The sequence below is a fragment of the Bombus pyrosoma genome, linkage group LG10 (genome assembly GCF_014825855.1).
Source record: "Bombus pyrosoma isolate SC7728 linkage group LG10, ASM1482585v1, whole genome shotgun sequence".
NCBI classification, from domain to species: Eukaryota; Metazoa; Arthropoda; class Insecta; order Hymenoptera; family Apidae; genus Bombus; species Bombus pyrosoma.
In genome coordinates, this window is record NC_057779.1 from 3,467,379 (window position 1) to 3,482,324 (window position 14,946).

General features: G+C 40.5%; 1 protein-coding gene across 1 annotated transcript in view; it reads left to right on the top strand.

The window, feature by feature from the left end:
• LOC122572116 (bifunctional heparan sulfate N-deacetylase/N-sulfotransferase) overlaps positions 1–14,946 on the top strand; it is a 367,071-nt gene that overhangs the window by 157,161 nt on the left and 194,964 nt on the right. The window contains exon 4 of the mRNA XM_043736715.1: positions 12,843–12,902. The gene's annotated coding sequence lies outside the window, so the exon portion shown is untranslated. The remainder of the gene's footprint in view (positions 1–12,842; positions 12,903–14,946) is intronic.

A 14,946-nucleotide genomic window follows, 5' to 3' on the forward strand; every position in this document is an offset into this window, starting at 1 on the left:
CGTCCGTGTTTCGATATACCGTGTCGAACAAAAATGACGGTGAAAATTCGTGGAGAAGAATAAAAGGAGAATGGTGAAAAAATCGTGTAACAATAGACAGACGAGGAGAGATTCGGAGATAAAAGGAAAATAACGTTAAGGCGGAACAGCTAGAGAATACAGAGGATGAAGGGTTGGCGCACTTTGTAGTAGAAAGAAATGTGTATCGACGGAAATAACGCGGCAGACGTACTCTCGGGAAAGCGTATTCGCATTACTCATGCTCCAAGACCTGCCTCCAGAAACCGAATGACGTTCTCCTTAAGATCCGTCTACTTCGTGAAACCTGTGCGGAGACAAAAGAGGCCTGACACTCGGAAAGTCATACCACAAGTAACTTTCTGTTCCACCGCCTACTTTATCCTCTAGACGATTATCTCTTTCCTTCCTCTTTTTGGAAAGGAAAATTTCCAACAGCACTATCTTTTACGAAACTGATTTTGATTAGAGAATAAATTAAGAGATAAAGGAATAGGAAAACGAAAGTGCTAATTGAGAAGTTCAATGGATAAGTGGTACAAGCTCATTGTTCTACAAGACGAGATAGATATATGACATGATACAAAAGGATGTGCAGTAGCGTGAATTTATCAAAAGAATTTTGTTTTTCTGTTTGGAGGATCCAGATGATTATACGTTTTAATATTCATCGCACCTAGTCAACGTTAAGTTGACTAGAACAATCAACTTCTCGTGCATAAGCAAATATACTGCGTGCAGATAATTATCATTGAAACTGTGTAAATTGAAAATAATATGGATATACGCAATTGTATCTCGATCTTCATAAAGGCAATGTTAATGTTAATTCTACCAAAAGCCTCCTACATGTTTTTAACAATAATAAGAAACTCGCCACTTTGAGTCCATATTTTTCAAACTCAAAGATCCTGCCGTTTATACCATGCCTTTTCCCCGAGCCACTCAATTAACAATTAAAAGTTCTAACGTGATAGAAAAATTTCTACGACTGTCGGAATGTTCCAAGCAAACTAGACAGTACCATAAAGAAATCGGAAGAAGCGTACGATAAACTGACGAGACACAGAGCAACGAGAATTCTCAAACGGAACGAAAGTAAAGTCTCTTCTGAAAGAATATCGAATGCTCATTGCGATATGCGAAAGGGAAGCAACGTTGCGTAAAGGCGAACAAAAATGTTCTGCGATACGAGGGAGAGACACCGAATACCGTTTACCGCTAGGAAATTTCGTTCGTCGAACGCATCGAAACGATTCCACGTATCCAATCTGTAGACTGGTCTGCACATAGTAAAAAGAAAAAAAAAGAAACATCTTGAAACTGTTGAAAAGCAGAGCGGGGAGAAAGGGTAGCCATCCATTAAAAATTCACTCGACCGGATGACGACGTTTAAATAACCACCCCGCGGTCCCGGCCATTTTCTTCCTCTGCTACCCGTCGTTCCGTGGAAACATTATTTCATGCACCATAGCCCGGGAGAAGATTCTCGATGATGAAAATCGCGGTTTTCTATACCGGACCTCCATTTCCGTACGAAAGTCTTGCGCAATTTCAATCCTCTTTTTACGACCGCACGACCTCTCCCTCTCTCTCTCTTTCCCTCTCCCCCTCTCTCTTTTTCTCTCTCGTTCCGCGCTTTTATCTGCGAAATCCCGTTCCTGCCTGCTTTCCACTTCCATCGCCGAAAAAAAAAGAAGAACGGAAAGACTGGGAAGAAAGAAAAAGAAAAATATCGTAGAGACAGAGAAAGAGAGAGAAAAAGTGGGGAGAAAGAAGAAGAGGAGGATAGAATGGTAGCTCGATTTCTTTTCAGTTTATAAAGAGATAGACCCCGACGGACGGTTCTGAATCTCGATAGAATGTGCTGTGTGCCCACTGCTTATCCTCTTTTTTTCTCGCCCTCCTGCTCTTCAGTTCGGCCTCATTTCGCAGCCTGGCTTTTATCCGCGTATCATTAGTCCCCCCGTACTTCATTACGAAAATTTCCCATTCCCCGCCGTCTGTCCCGATCCTCTCCCTCTCTTTGCTTGCCTCCACGCGCCGGATCCCCACGTTGGAAATTAATTTCAACCAATACACCGTGACCCGATGTGTCGCGGATGAAAGGGAGCCGGGCGGAGAATTGCTCGTCAGGGGATCCATTGACGCCCATTTAGCGGTGGTATTCTGGAATACAAACCGCTTTCCACGAGACTACTTCAAGATTAGGCAAGCTTCGGTTGTTGAATGGAGTCTGGTGTTGCGTTTTTCTATACTCTGATTGATGGTCCTTTTTGTCGCTTGTTAAGGCAGGATTTTCAAGAATTTGGAAATACAGCGAGAAGCTTCGACTTAATTTCCGTTAGAAAGGAATGATCAAGAAATGGTTGGTTAGCGTTTGATTACGAATCTCCAAACATTATCGCGAGAATAAATAATCTAGTACGTGTAATTAGATGTACTAACGTGAACATATCATAAATGGTTATATAAAATGATTAAGTATAAATTATACCACAGTGACTGCGGCTAAAGAAATGATACGATGAAAGTAGGAAATGTATCATACGATATAATCAAACGTCAACTATAGTCTAATCGTTATCACTTAGTCTTAATTCAAATATCATACACAAATCACAATCCACCCCAAACTGGCCATTACTGTCCACAATCACGCCCGCTGCCACCTAATCCAGTCCAAACAAATCAATCGCTATTCGTATACCATAATCAAACGACATCTCGAGTCCCATCTTCTCCCCAAACAACTCTCACAAAGCGCCCCAAATTTACTATCACACCCGCTCTGCACAATCACATCTATATGTATATATAATTAAACAACCATCTACCATTGTCACCTAATTCAGTCCAAACAAATCAACCCCTATTCCTACGCTATAATCAAACCACACGTCTAATCCTGTCTACTCCGCCTCGTTCGCTTCCCTAGAATCCACAGCCAGAGAGAAGAACACACAGGGAGCGTGTGTGCGTTGCGATCCCCCTCGTATTTATGACAAAAGCGAAGAGGCCAATTAATGGACGATATTAGGTTCGACGTTCGGCGAATAAGCGTAAGGGTAAGGTAAGCCACCACCAAGAGGAATGCTAAATACGCGATCGGTATCCGACATTAACCATAGCCGACACCCGACTCCGTAGTTCCGGAAGCTCGCTACGTCAAACCAGGCGGATATGTTGGCCCGGTGCCGTAATATTAAAAAGCTCTGGCGGTTGCTGGCTTTCACAGGCAACCAAGAGGGAAACGGGAGAAGAAGCGAATATCGCGGGCGAATTTATGAAACTATGCATATGTAATGCGCGGTGTACGAAGGCTGGACTCTGTATGTGTTTGTACACGCGCGAGCGGAAGCGTGAAACGCGTCGGATTGCGGCGCGAAACGAGTCGGCTTACATACGCTAGGGGACGCGTGTTCCTTGTCCCCTCGAGGCTGATTTGTAAATGGAAACTACCTCTAATTTTCGAGATGTAGACTCGTTTTATTTGCCTAGCTTGATTGTTCGTTTCACGTTGGTTGTATATATTTTTGCTTGGAGAAAAGTTGCTGCTTTATTGTTACGGGGGTGGTTGCATTTTCTTTAGCTTCAACCTGCAACCTGCGATTCAACGTGTGTGGCTGTCCTCATATTTGTGACATTGGAACGCGAATCACGTTCGTTGCTCGGCGCGGTGGCGATCTGTAACAAAAGTTGAACGAGTGAGAGATCACGCGATGACTGGGCACACTGAGGTCGAATAAAAGAATATTGCGTCCTTCGCTGGGATTTCAGGCAACTCTGGACAAATCGCCACTTGTTCCCTGACCAGTCTTTTTCCGGTAAATTAATCTGGAAAAATATTTATAGAAATGGTATACGAATTGTATAAAAGTAATCCTCGCGCGAATAAGTTTCCATAAATTGAGGAGATCAATAGAGACCGATCTGTCACGTTGTACATGACGAATGTAACGTTCTGAAAAATGTCACCAAGAGATACGTTTGTATATAAAATACATTTGTACGAGGGAAATAACAATCATATTATATGAAAAAGAAAATTTTCGTTATTAAAGCGACATATAAAGTGATCTATGAAAGGGTAAAGTTATTTCTCCAGTAAAGAAAGATTTAGAGAATTGAGAAAGTGAAATCAACTTAATATTTACGTATATATAGAGTGTACAATTAAATTAGAAAATAATTCTCAGAAAAATAAGAGTCTCCGATTAGACATTTTAATACAGACATAAATATCGATCTGGTTTCATTGAAGTAAAGCGAACGAAAGGGCAAAACTCGTCGCTACGTTGGCTCGCCACACACGACCCCGGCTGGTCGGCGTTAATTTGTCCCGATGCAGTGTCGGGGGCTGGACACGATAAATATTCAACTCGCGTGCTTTCTGGAGGTCGGCAGTCCTGGCCCGTGCATTTCCTTGCCACGTGACCACACGTCGATCCACGTTTCCACGGTTTCTCTGTAGCAAATGCGGCTACGAAATGCACTGTTCCCAAAATGCGAGCAATTTCTTCCTAACAATAAGAATAAAAAATAGGAAAAAGGAAAACGAAACATGGAATCTCTCCGAGACTAAAATCTAAGATAAGTTTTTCGAACAAACAGAAAAGATAGTTTGAAGAAGATACTTTCCGTATGAAAGATAAATTTCACGATTCATCAATGTTTAACGGTTACACTGTACTTTGTAAAAATTCTTGAGCACACTGACGGGAAATCTTGCCGGGCAAACAAGTTTACCGAGAAAGGGATGAAAGGTTGCTGGAGAAAGCCGTTGAACGCGCCACCGTCCAAGAAAATGTATTTTCTGAATTAACATGCAGCGCATCGGCCCTATAAGTCTATTAAACGGCGCGATTATAAAGTTCGCGTTAGACGCCGTTTAATTAATTACTTTCATCAGCAGCGTTACTGCGAAAGCCGGCTGGAATTAATTTCCTCGACTTAACAGCGGTGAATGAAATCTTGTTAACAATGTGCTCGCCACCGTTGCACGCTGAATATTAAAAACTCGATCTATGACGTCGTGACGCGAGCAATTCGAAAAAAAGAAACACTACTTTGTATTTCTGTATTTGCGTTTCATTAAATCTCGTAGGGCTAAATATACGGAGGGAAAACGGTAATTGTAACGGGTAGGTTAAGCAAATTATATTTAACTTCTATCAAAAAATAGTAGAAACTGTTTGGAATACGCAGAATCGTTTATATTCGTCGATGGCCATAGATAGATCGCGAATATTTATACGAATTTAGATATTCGTGAATACAACTGAAGATTTAATTCGTCCTTTAAATATTATGAGGACTATTTTGAGCATTTTGTACATTCTTGAGCGTGATATATTTTTGCAAAACTTACATGATTGGGAAGAAGGCTCGTTAAAGCCAAATGTACAAGATGTAACCAATATCATGACAAATCGATATTGTTGAAATGATGAAAAAAATAGCAGGCATACATATATTTAATACCAAAATAAAACAAAAAGGGAGAATGTAAAATCGATGGACGATATATTCAACTTGAAAATTGTTTCTCTATAAAACATGAAAAATGTGACTGATATTTTTTCCTGTGATCTTGAAATATTGATTAACAAAAATCATAAAAAAGCCATAGAAAGGGATATCGAAAACTCGAAGAATAATTCTCCTATTTCAAATGAATATTCATTAACAAAACACACTCGAAAAAATTCCATCAATTTCAAACCTTCCGGCCCATACGACTCCTATATACATCGTCCGTCGACTGCACACGATCGAGGCTTAAACGTAGTTAGTTAGACACTCGAACAACGCGGAAACTCGTATAATATTTCCCTCGACGGAAATTTCGCAGTGAATGCAAAGTCAAAGTTCGTTGTTCGACCCTTTCGTGCGTCTAGGTGTCGCTCGGAAATAAAAGACGCCAGTCGAAATCGTGTTTCCGTCGAGTCTTCGGAATTTTCCCCGTGAAACCGAGAGATTACGGAGCTGCGTGTAAACCTCGAAATTACGGGTAAATTTCAGGGGTGGCTTCGGTGATTCCTTGTAGGAAAAATGCGGTGGATCAATTAGCAGAGGGAAACAGACGACCCCACCCCTCGAAGGAGGGCGTACGACGAACGTAACTATGATGTTATTGGCGAGGCTGGTCGTTACTTTTATCGTTCGTCGAAGCTTGGAACACGGAAATCGGACGTGGATTACGAGGGACAGGGATCCTCCTACCCTTCGACTGGGAAACTTTTTCTACCCTAGAATAGATCCGATAATCGTGGCTTTTCCAACGGAATATCGTCAAAGCAGACGATGGAGCGTGGGGAAATTTCGTTAGAATAACCGTTTAGGGATATTATTATAACTCTCTTGGTAGAATTCCTTGTATTTTCGCTGGCAAGGATTACGTTTAGGGGAGTAAACCTTTGTGAATTTTGTAACCATTCAATATTCTGTGGCATACGTACAACTAATTAGTATTCGATGGGCTATTTTCAAAAGTTTTTAGTAATTGTAATGTGTCTTTATAATTTCATAGATAATAATGTACGTATAGTAATTTGGAGAATATGTTCTGTACAGCTTGAACAGAATATAGCGTACGTATAACCTGATTTCTCAGAAACCATTGCAGGTATCTATATTTTTTCACTTTTTTTTTCATTTTGAAGTTACATGTTCTTATTATTCAAGTTAAATGAGATAGAGGGGTTGAATATTTAATGCGCAACAAAGTTTTCTAGAGGAGTAAAGGCAGCTATCTCCTCTGATTTGAAATGAAATGAGATGTTCATTTTTTTATTTCACTAAACTTCATTGAAGCGAATAATTCTTTCTTTTATCCTTCCTAACAATAGTCCTAAAGAAACTTGTTGTATACGAAAGGATTAGCTCATACGTCTCACAGAATTATGAAAAGAAAATGAAAACGATATTTAATTTCTAAGAAAACACCACGTAACACTTCGTCTGATCCACCTATGTGAATCCTTCTTCGTGAAGTGTGAATTCTTCTGTCGTTATAAAAAGAATCCTGTGATTTTTCATACATCGTTTCGTCGAATGATAATCCAGAAACGAGTTATGTACTTTCTAGAACGAGGCGTTCGAAAATTTCGATATTTTCGCAAATAAAATATCTATAATCGTTTAAACTATTCTATGCTTTGATTCATCCCCCCCTCTCTCTCTTTTTAAATTTCAAGCAATCGAATTTATATAGAACTCTTCCGCTCTTTTCATTGGTTCGCCGATATTCCAATTTTATACACTATCAGGAAGAACGACCTGGCAATCATTTCGTATTGATATCAGTCGAAGCTTGACCCATCTCTATTGACTTTGTCAGTTAGTGCGATTAAATTACTCGAGCATCGGTGTGGCGAGTTGTTCTCCAAACAATTTCGCAAGTCGCCGGGTCAAGCTTCGATAAACACGATTCATTAGATCATGGAACCGCCATTAACTGGTCATCATTTCAAACCGAATTTCCATTGTATCTCGATCGATTTGCGTCCTATTCATCCGTTTCGATCGCAACACGCGCGTCGAGCAGCTTCCTCATTTTTCCTACTTCACAATACGAGCAACGATAATTTCACTGTTCTTTAGAATTTTGTACAGAAAACACTTTATATCTACATATTTGCGCATGAGTGTCAGAATATCTGCCGGTTCCCTAGAAAATGCGATGGTTATCTGACATTAATGAAATAATTAATAAAGTAGAATTTCATATACATACAACAGAGAGATGACGATTCAAGACTATTTGTAACAGTTACAGAAAAATAATGGACTTATCAGTTATAGATACATCGCTGACCGTAAGAAAATCGTTAGAAAATTCGAATGAAACTTTACTTTGCCAGGCACAATGATACAAACGAATTACGAGATTCATATGAAAATAATTAAGAAACGAAAGCGATGAAAGGCATTTGATTTAACACCACGAAATGTCCAAGTACGGTCGTCAGTATGCAACAGATTCCACGATCTCCTTAAACGAAAAATTCGCCTAGCAATTCCAAGAACTCTTCAACCGCTTTCGCGTAGTCGTCAGAAATCCAGCATCCTTATTTTCAAAGGATAGAGGGTCCAGCCACTTTCCTTCTTTCCTTGGAGCACCGAGTCCGATATTAATCATGGAAAACGCGACGAGATCTCTCGTCGACTGAATCCTCAGACGATGGTGATCGTCGGCGTGAGCCATCAAGACGAGCGTTCCGCGCGGTTATATTACCGTGGCAGAAGGGGCGTGCCCGGTACGTCAGGGTGATTTCGAAAAGAGCCGCGCCGCATAATTCCCTAGTTAGTCGCCTGCCGGCTGCCCGTTATAACCCACTCGGCGCAATAAACATTTGTAATTCGCGAATGGCTTGCCGGCGAGGGGCTGGCGCGGGGGTGCATCGCCGGCGTTAAAAGCTCAGTGGAAAAAATATCAGTAAATCTCGTCGCCTTGTTCCGCCGACGTAGAAATTAACGACGCTTCTCTTCTCGTTACCAGCCCCTCCGACCCCTCTGGCGTTCTCCTTTTTCTCCCTCTGCTTTTTACCTCCCATCAGACTCCAACACGCTCGAAACAAAATGTGCTTGTCGCGAGTTTGTGTAGGTGTGCGCACGTGGATTTTCGAGTATTACAACCGGGGACCGAGTACGCGACATGGTCACGCTGTGGTACAGGGTGACTCGTTTCGATTCGAACATCCTGTTCCTTCGCTGATGGAGATATAATGGTGATGATACACTGGGGTGATATGGACAATACGTGTATCGGTGGACCCTGACGTGAACAAGGTTGTTTGACGTCTCAGTGAATTGCTCTGGTATGGAAGTAGTGATCCGGGGATGACATTTTGTACGTCAGGGTGCTGATACGGGGTAATGAATTAGGGAAAGTTAGGATTTCGGCTGACGAGTTTTAACAGCTAATGTGTATTTGCGAACATTGTGTATCCGCCGGTAATGTTTATTTAACCGTAGTGTTAATATTCTTGTTTAACATCTTCTATCAGGTAGCTAAAATAAGTTACTCAATTTCTGATCTTGTGTGTGGAATAGAATGGTCTTTACGAGGTTATGTATTTGAGATGTATTTATTTATTTATTATGTATTTATGTATTTTTTAGTAGTATTGTGTATCAATTTATCGATTACTAATATGGATTCTCCAATTTAACATTCTCCGTCAGATAATTAGGTGAATTATTCAATTTCTTATCATCCGTTTGGAGCAACTATTTTCACGAGGTTATGAGTTCAGATGCGTATCTTTGGCTAATAACGTTAATATTTTCGTTTAACATTCTATATATTGGTTAATGTAAATCTGGTTAATGTTAATTTCTGATCTCGGAGCTACGCATAAAATAAGCAGTTTATCATTAACCGCAATAACGAAGATATTTGTGATAAAAGTTAAATGAAACACCCCGTATAGAAGCCCAGAGGTATATACATTCGCGTTTTCCACGAGGGTATATACGTCCGTGGAGAAGTTTACTCGCTGGTTATTATGTCTTACATCCAACAGTTTATTGTGCATTCGAGGTCGTATTTTTTTTTAAGTCGTCGTAAGAGCATCGCTGCGAGAGACGTATTTTTTTTAATCAGGATTACCAAGTCATTTATACGTATTTCGTTAGTTCTGACCTCGTGATTCGAATTTTCTGCCCCTTAATTCCTCGATGAATATTTCCAAGTGCGTAGAAGCAAGGACTATTCACTTTAGAGTCAAGAAGTCATTATAGGAGTCTTTGTTCTCTCAACGACTCTATTTACCAAGGGTTAAAAATGTTCATCGAACCCTTATAATCATTTAACAATTACTTTCCCGGTTGGCGAATTGCTTTCAATGAACTTTCAATGACATACACTTTTATTTTAAATTAATTCTCTGGAAGAAACTAGCTATATCGTTCTTTACTATCAATAAACAAGGACAATTCTTGTATTAACATGTAACAAACTTAAAAAAATATTTGTTTCTATCAAATTCATTTAAAACAACTTCCAAATGAATGCAATTCAAACCACTTCTCATTATCCTTTAATTAACAAGTAACAAGTTTAAGAAACACCTCTTTCCATCGAATACATGATCCAATTGACAGATAACAGATTTTGAAGGGATTTCTGTTTCGGTCAAACGTATAACCTGATCAAAGCAACGCTCAACTATACTCAACTCGCCTTACCCTTTACGGTATTATCTATAAAGACATCCAGCTAATAACCAGCAAACTCAGAAAGGTGTACTTCATCCAAACTCATGATCCAGTCAAAACAACCCCCAAATAATTATAAATCCAATTCAACGTGTCCTCTGTAATATTATCCAAGCAGCAGCCAATGAATTACGAAAAGACACGTGTTTGTTCCAAATGCGCGATCCAATTGAACGAACGCCCAACTAATCCCACGTCCTATAATCTCGCACCAAGCTACCAAGCAATAAATTTAGAAGTAGGGTAGTTTCTTCCAAATGTATGAAATTAAATCCACCTCCTACCGAATCTAACTCGACTCTTATAACATCTCATATAATATGATCGAACTAAGAACGAGTCGAAACACAGCTCAACCAGACCCAACTCCCCGAGAAGCTGACGTCCATATTTCAGTTTCCATTGATCCGGACGAAAGTGCACTTCCGACAGCGGCTCCTCGGGGTGCGGGCAACCTTCTGGCGGGAACATCCGGGCCGCATTTATAATCGATGGCACGCGGAGTCGACGTAGACTTGCGGGGCAGTAGCCGAGGCGTGGGTGTTTACGATTTTCATTTTGCATCGTTCCAGCAATAATTGTTTACACCTCGAGGGCGCATGAAGGCTAAGTTAAACACGCTTGCCACACCACGCGCACACACAGCCCGCGGACATGTACACTACACACACTGTGTCGGCACACGTGCACACGTAAACTTGCCTACGTCTGTGTAACCTTCTCTAGGAGGATTTTCCGCGCCGGGCACCACTTCTAACGACGACCAGGCGCGGGGGTGGGCGAGCAATTACGAACATCTGCTCTCTCGAGTCTACGTGCACACGTAGCGAACCGAGTTCCCGACCGGTTTTCGTAAGCTCGACTTTAATCCTTAAACGCGTCGCCGTCGCTCGTCAGCAAAGCGCTAACGTGTACGCGCAACTCTACGCAGCGCGGGAGAGTCGCGCTCGATTTTCAGATTTCTGCGAAGCTTCTGATTATCGTTTTCGATGTCTGGGTGCAGGTTTAGGGTGATTTGGGGGGGGAAAATTTTGTAACAGGAATGGATAGAGCGACGAGAATTGAATTTGAGCTTTGATGTTTTGGCGTTCTCGGAGCTTAGTTTGTTGAAATGTTTGAAAATTAAGGGTTGTTAGCATCGAGATGAATATTCCGTAAAAATGACGCTGACAAGCATTCCATTCTGTCGGCGTCAGTAACTCCTACTTTTTAATTAATAAAAATCATTTAATCAAACAAATAAATCTTGCTAGTTAATCGTTGTGATTGATCTTTCCGGAAATTAAATCCCTATATCACATCCCTGTATCGAACGCGTCGTGAAAGACAAACGTAAAACCACTTCTTTTTCTGCCTGGTTATCTAATTAACAAAAGTTATTTATGAAACGCATCTGTTTTAAATGAAACAATGTCTAAGCTTAACGTTACGCTTTAGAAAATTGATTGATGAGTGTACATGAAAAGGATAGGGCATAATACTGAATAATATCTCTCGCGATATTCTTCGAGGTACGTCAGCGAGTCTAAAAACTACCCCCTTCTGGGGCCATTATTCGCAAGGGTAGTTCGTTTCCAACGGCCAACACGACGATTAATTAATTCATAGGGCAGTTACACGACGTATTTATACGACGTATTTATCTTGCACGGCTTTCACGGGACGCGAGACAGCGTATTTCGTGGCGCGCGCGTGAAACGAAAGGGGGTGGCTATCGAAATTCGTAGCAAGAAGCCGCTCGGCTTTGTGAGCATGGTTTCCGAAAGATCCGACTCCCTCCTCTGGTGGGGAGGTTAACATAACTCGACATAATAGTGAATTCTGTGTGATTGAACGACGTCATTTCGCGAGGACAATTGGCCGAATAAGCAGCTCGAACCGTTTAATGGTACCATTTGTATTCAAAACTGGCCGACTGCGCCGAACACAGCGAGAAATATTGCGCGTCATTCATTGCAAACGGCAATTAATATAACAACTATACCGTCGGTGTACTTACCTCCTATACTACACGACTGAACGCTTCTGCGCGTGATTTAATTCTACAAACGAAATTTTAGAAGCGAAGAAGAGAAAAAGATGAGAAACCGTGGAATTTTGTTGCGCTTTTAACTTGTCTAACCTGTCAAGTCCAAATGTTTTATGAAGCATTCAGCCATTTTTGACTTGACAATGTTTCGTGAATTTGTATGTAGATTTATATAAAGAATGCAAACTAGTTTCCCTAATTATCAATAATTCTTCGAGAAACTTTAGAAAATACGTACGAAAATACGAAAATGTTTCTTTCTATAAATATTGTTTAGAAGTTGTACTTATACAACTTTTTAGTTGTAATTAATTACTACGCGATTGCTTTCTCTGTAAACCTTTTCTGCTTTCCTGTACATAACTTCACCGCTTATTGTTGTTATTAACCGTGTAATATATCGTTTGAAGTCACATATGCTTTAGAAATATAATACTTTCTACATTTTTTAAATATAATTATTTAATTATTTAAGTAAAATAAAACTAATTATTCAACAATTATTTAATTATTAATTTAATTAATTATTTAATCGTTTAAAAACCTACATATGTATGTATACATATTTCAGGTTACTTTGATCCGCCTGTGGTATTGCTGCAAGATCCAATCTTCGCGGATTAAAACCGAGGTACATCACAATTTTTTTAACATTTATTTATAAACGAAGTGCATGGTTAACGTTAAGAATAGACAATTTTCTGGTTGATGAGAGATTGTGACCGAAAATGTTCCCTCCGTTCGAAAAGAATTTGTCCGTCACGAATCAAAGCTGTCACTTTGTTGTAATTAATGAAGAAGCTCGGTTGAATGTTACACAAATAGTTTGCTAATTAATCGATCAATATACTTCAAACCGCTCTCTCATCGCTGTCAGTGTAAAACCGCGAACAAAGAGAAAGTAGCAAACTATGAAACTTTTCCATTAAAATACGGACGGGAGTTACAATATCCAATTTAAAAAAGATTTTACATTCTTTCGTTATTGAGAACGCATCAGTAATTTACCATAATTATTAAACGTCGCTTAAAATACCTTTAAAAATCACCATCAAAAGGCTACCTCAAAGGAACAGTCGAAGTCAAGTTAGAAGCGTCCATTAAGCGCCAAAGGGTTCAGAAAACGTCAGTCTTATTTACCCGGCTTGTTTCTGTGTAATTTGCAACCCATGGTTCTTCCTCCCCGACCAGGAAGTCGCTGATGTACACACATATAAACACGCGTACAGAAGGGGTGGTTCTTGCGTATAGTTCCGGCTCAGCGTCCCTCATATTGCAAGTATTATGCGAGGAAAACGTCCGGCCCGTGGGTTCCTTGCGTCCTCTCGCCAGTTTGCACGTATAAACGCGGCTTTTGTCCTCCGGTGGCCAGCCGAGTGTACCATGGAAATGGGCTTATTTCGCGTGCGCGTGTGTATACACGGCCGCTGTACGTGTACGTACCGCTTCAGTCCACTAAATAAGCGGCCTGGGCTCATTCGCGCGCGCGTTCTTCGCGAATGGTTCAATTCAAGCTGACGCGACGGTCCGGAGACCCAAACGGTACCACGTCCCCGAGCGCGAATATTTGCGGCTGGCCACGCAACAACGTTTGTACCCATCAATGGAGCCTTTCGTTAGATGGAAGGGACAGAATTCTGTTAGCGATAGTTAGCGTTCGATAGACGAAGAAAACTTTCTCCTTTGAGGATTCAGAATGGTATCGATTGCGTACGATGGTTTAAGCGAGTTAACGCACGTTGCAGAGTTTGCTTGTGACTCGGAGTTTAACCAGCGAATCGTCGGTGAAGGACTAGAATAGCATAGTATTTTGAATTTTGGAACTTTCAGGACGCGTAAGTTCGAATTAGTAGCTCAAATTGAATAAGGGACTGGTCGCGTTATTTTTTTTTTTTTTTTTTTTATTTTTGAGGTTGCGCAGGTAGTTCGAATTAGATAAGATAGAATTGGGAGATGGAGCGTTATGTTTTTTATTTTTGGTTTTTCGGAATCTATAGATAGTCTAAATTAGATAAGGGCGAGTTGAGAGATGGAGTGTCGTGTTGTGTTTTTATTTTTGGTTTTTGGAGGTGGCTGGCTAGTTCGACCTAGATAAGGGTAAATGGAAGGACGGAGTGTTACGTCGTTTTTTATTTTCCTCTTTGAAGATGAATCGATGAATTTTGTCAATGTCTTTCTTTATAGAAACGTTTTTCACATTCCGTTTTTAGCTGATAAATATTACAGTGAGTATCTTTCTTTGAATGTTTTGTATATTTTCGCATATTACGCATAGAATATACACTCTAAATTTGCCATAAATGCACGACCTACCTATCGTCGGAAGTAATTCTCCTTACACTTTATTATACGCTTCAAAGAACACTGAAACTTTCCTGTACGATATTTATTCCTTCCTAGACAGTTTCCAATACCTCAGCTAATTATAATGCTCAGTGAATACATTATACGCTATAAACTACAAGGAGGAAGAATGTTAGAGAAGTAGAAGGCGAGAAGAGTTGGCTCGACCACCTAGATATTACGGCACAGACCATTTGAAAACCGATAAACCGTAGGAGAAAATCGTCGTGGCCCGACATATCGTTTTTAACTTCCCTCCAACCCCTGTATTTCATCCCTCCTTTAGGTTTCGATCGGCAGTCGCGTGGAGGAAAGCAGCAAACCCTCGCAGG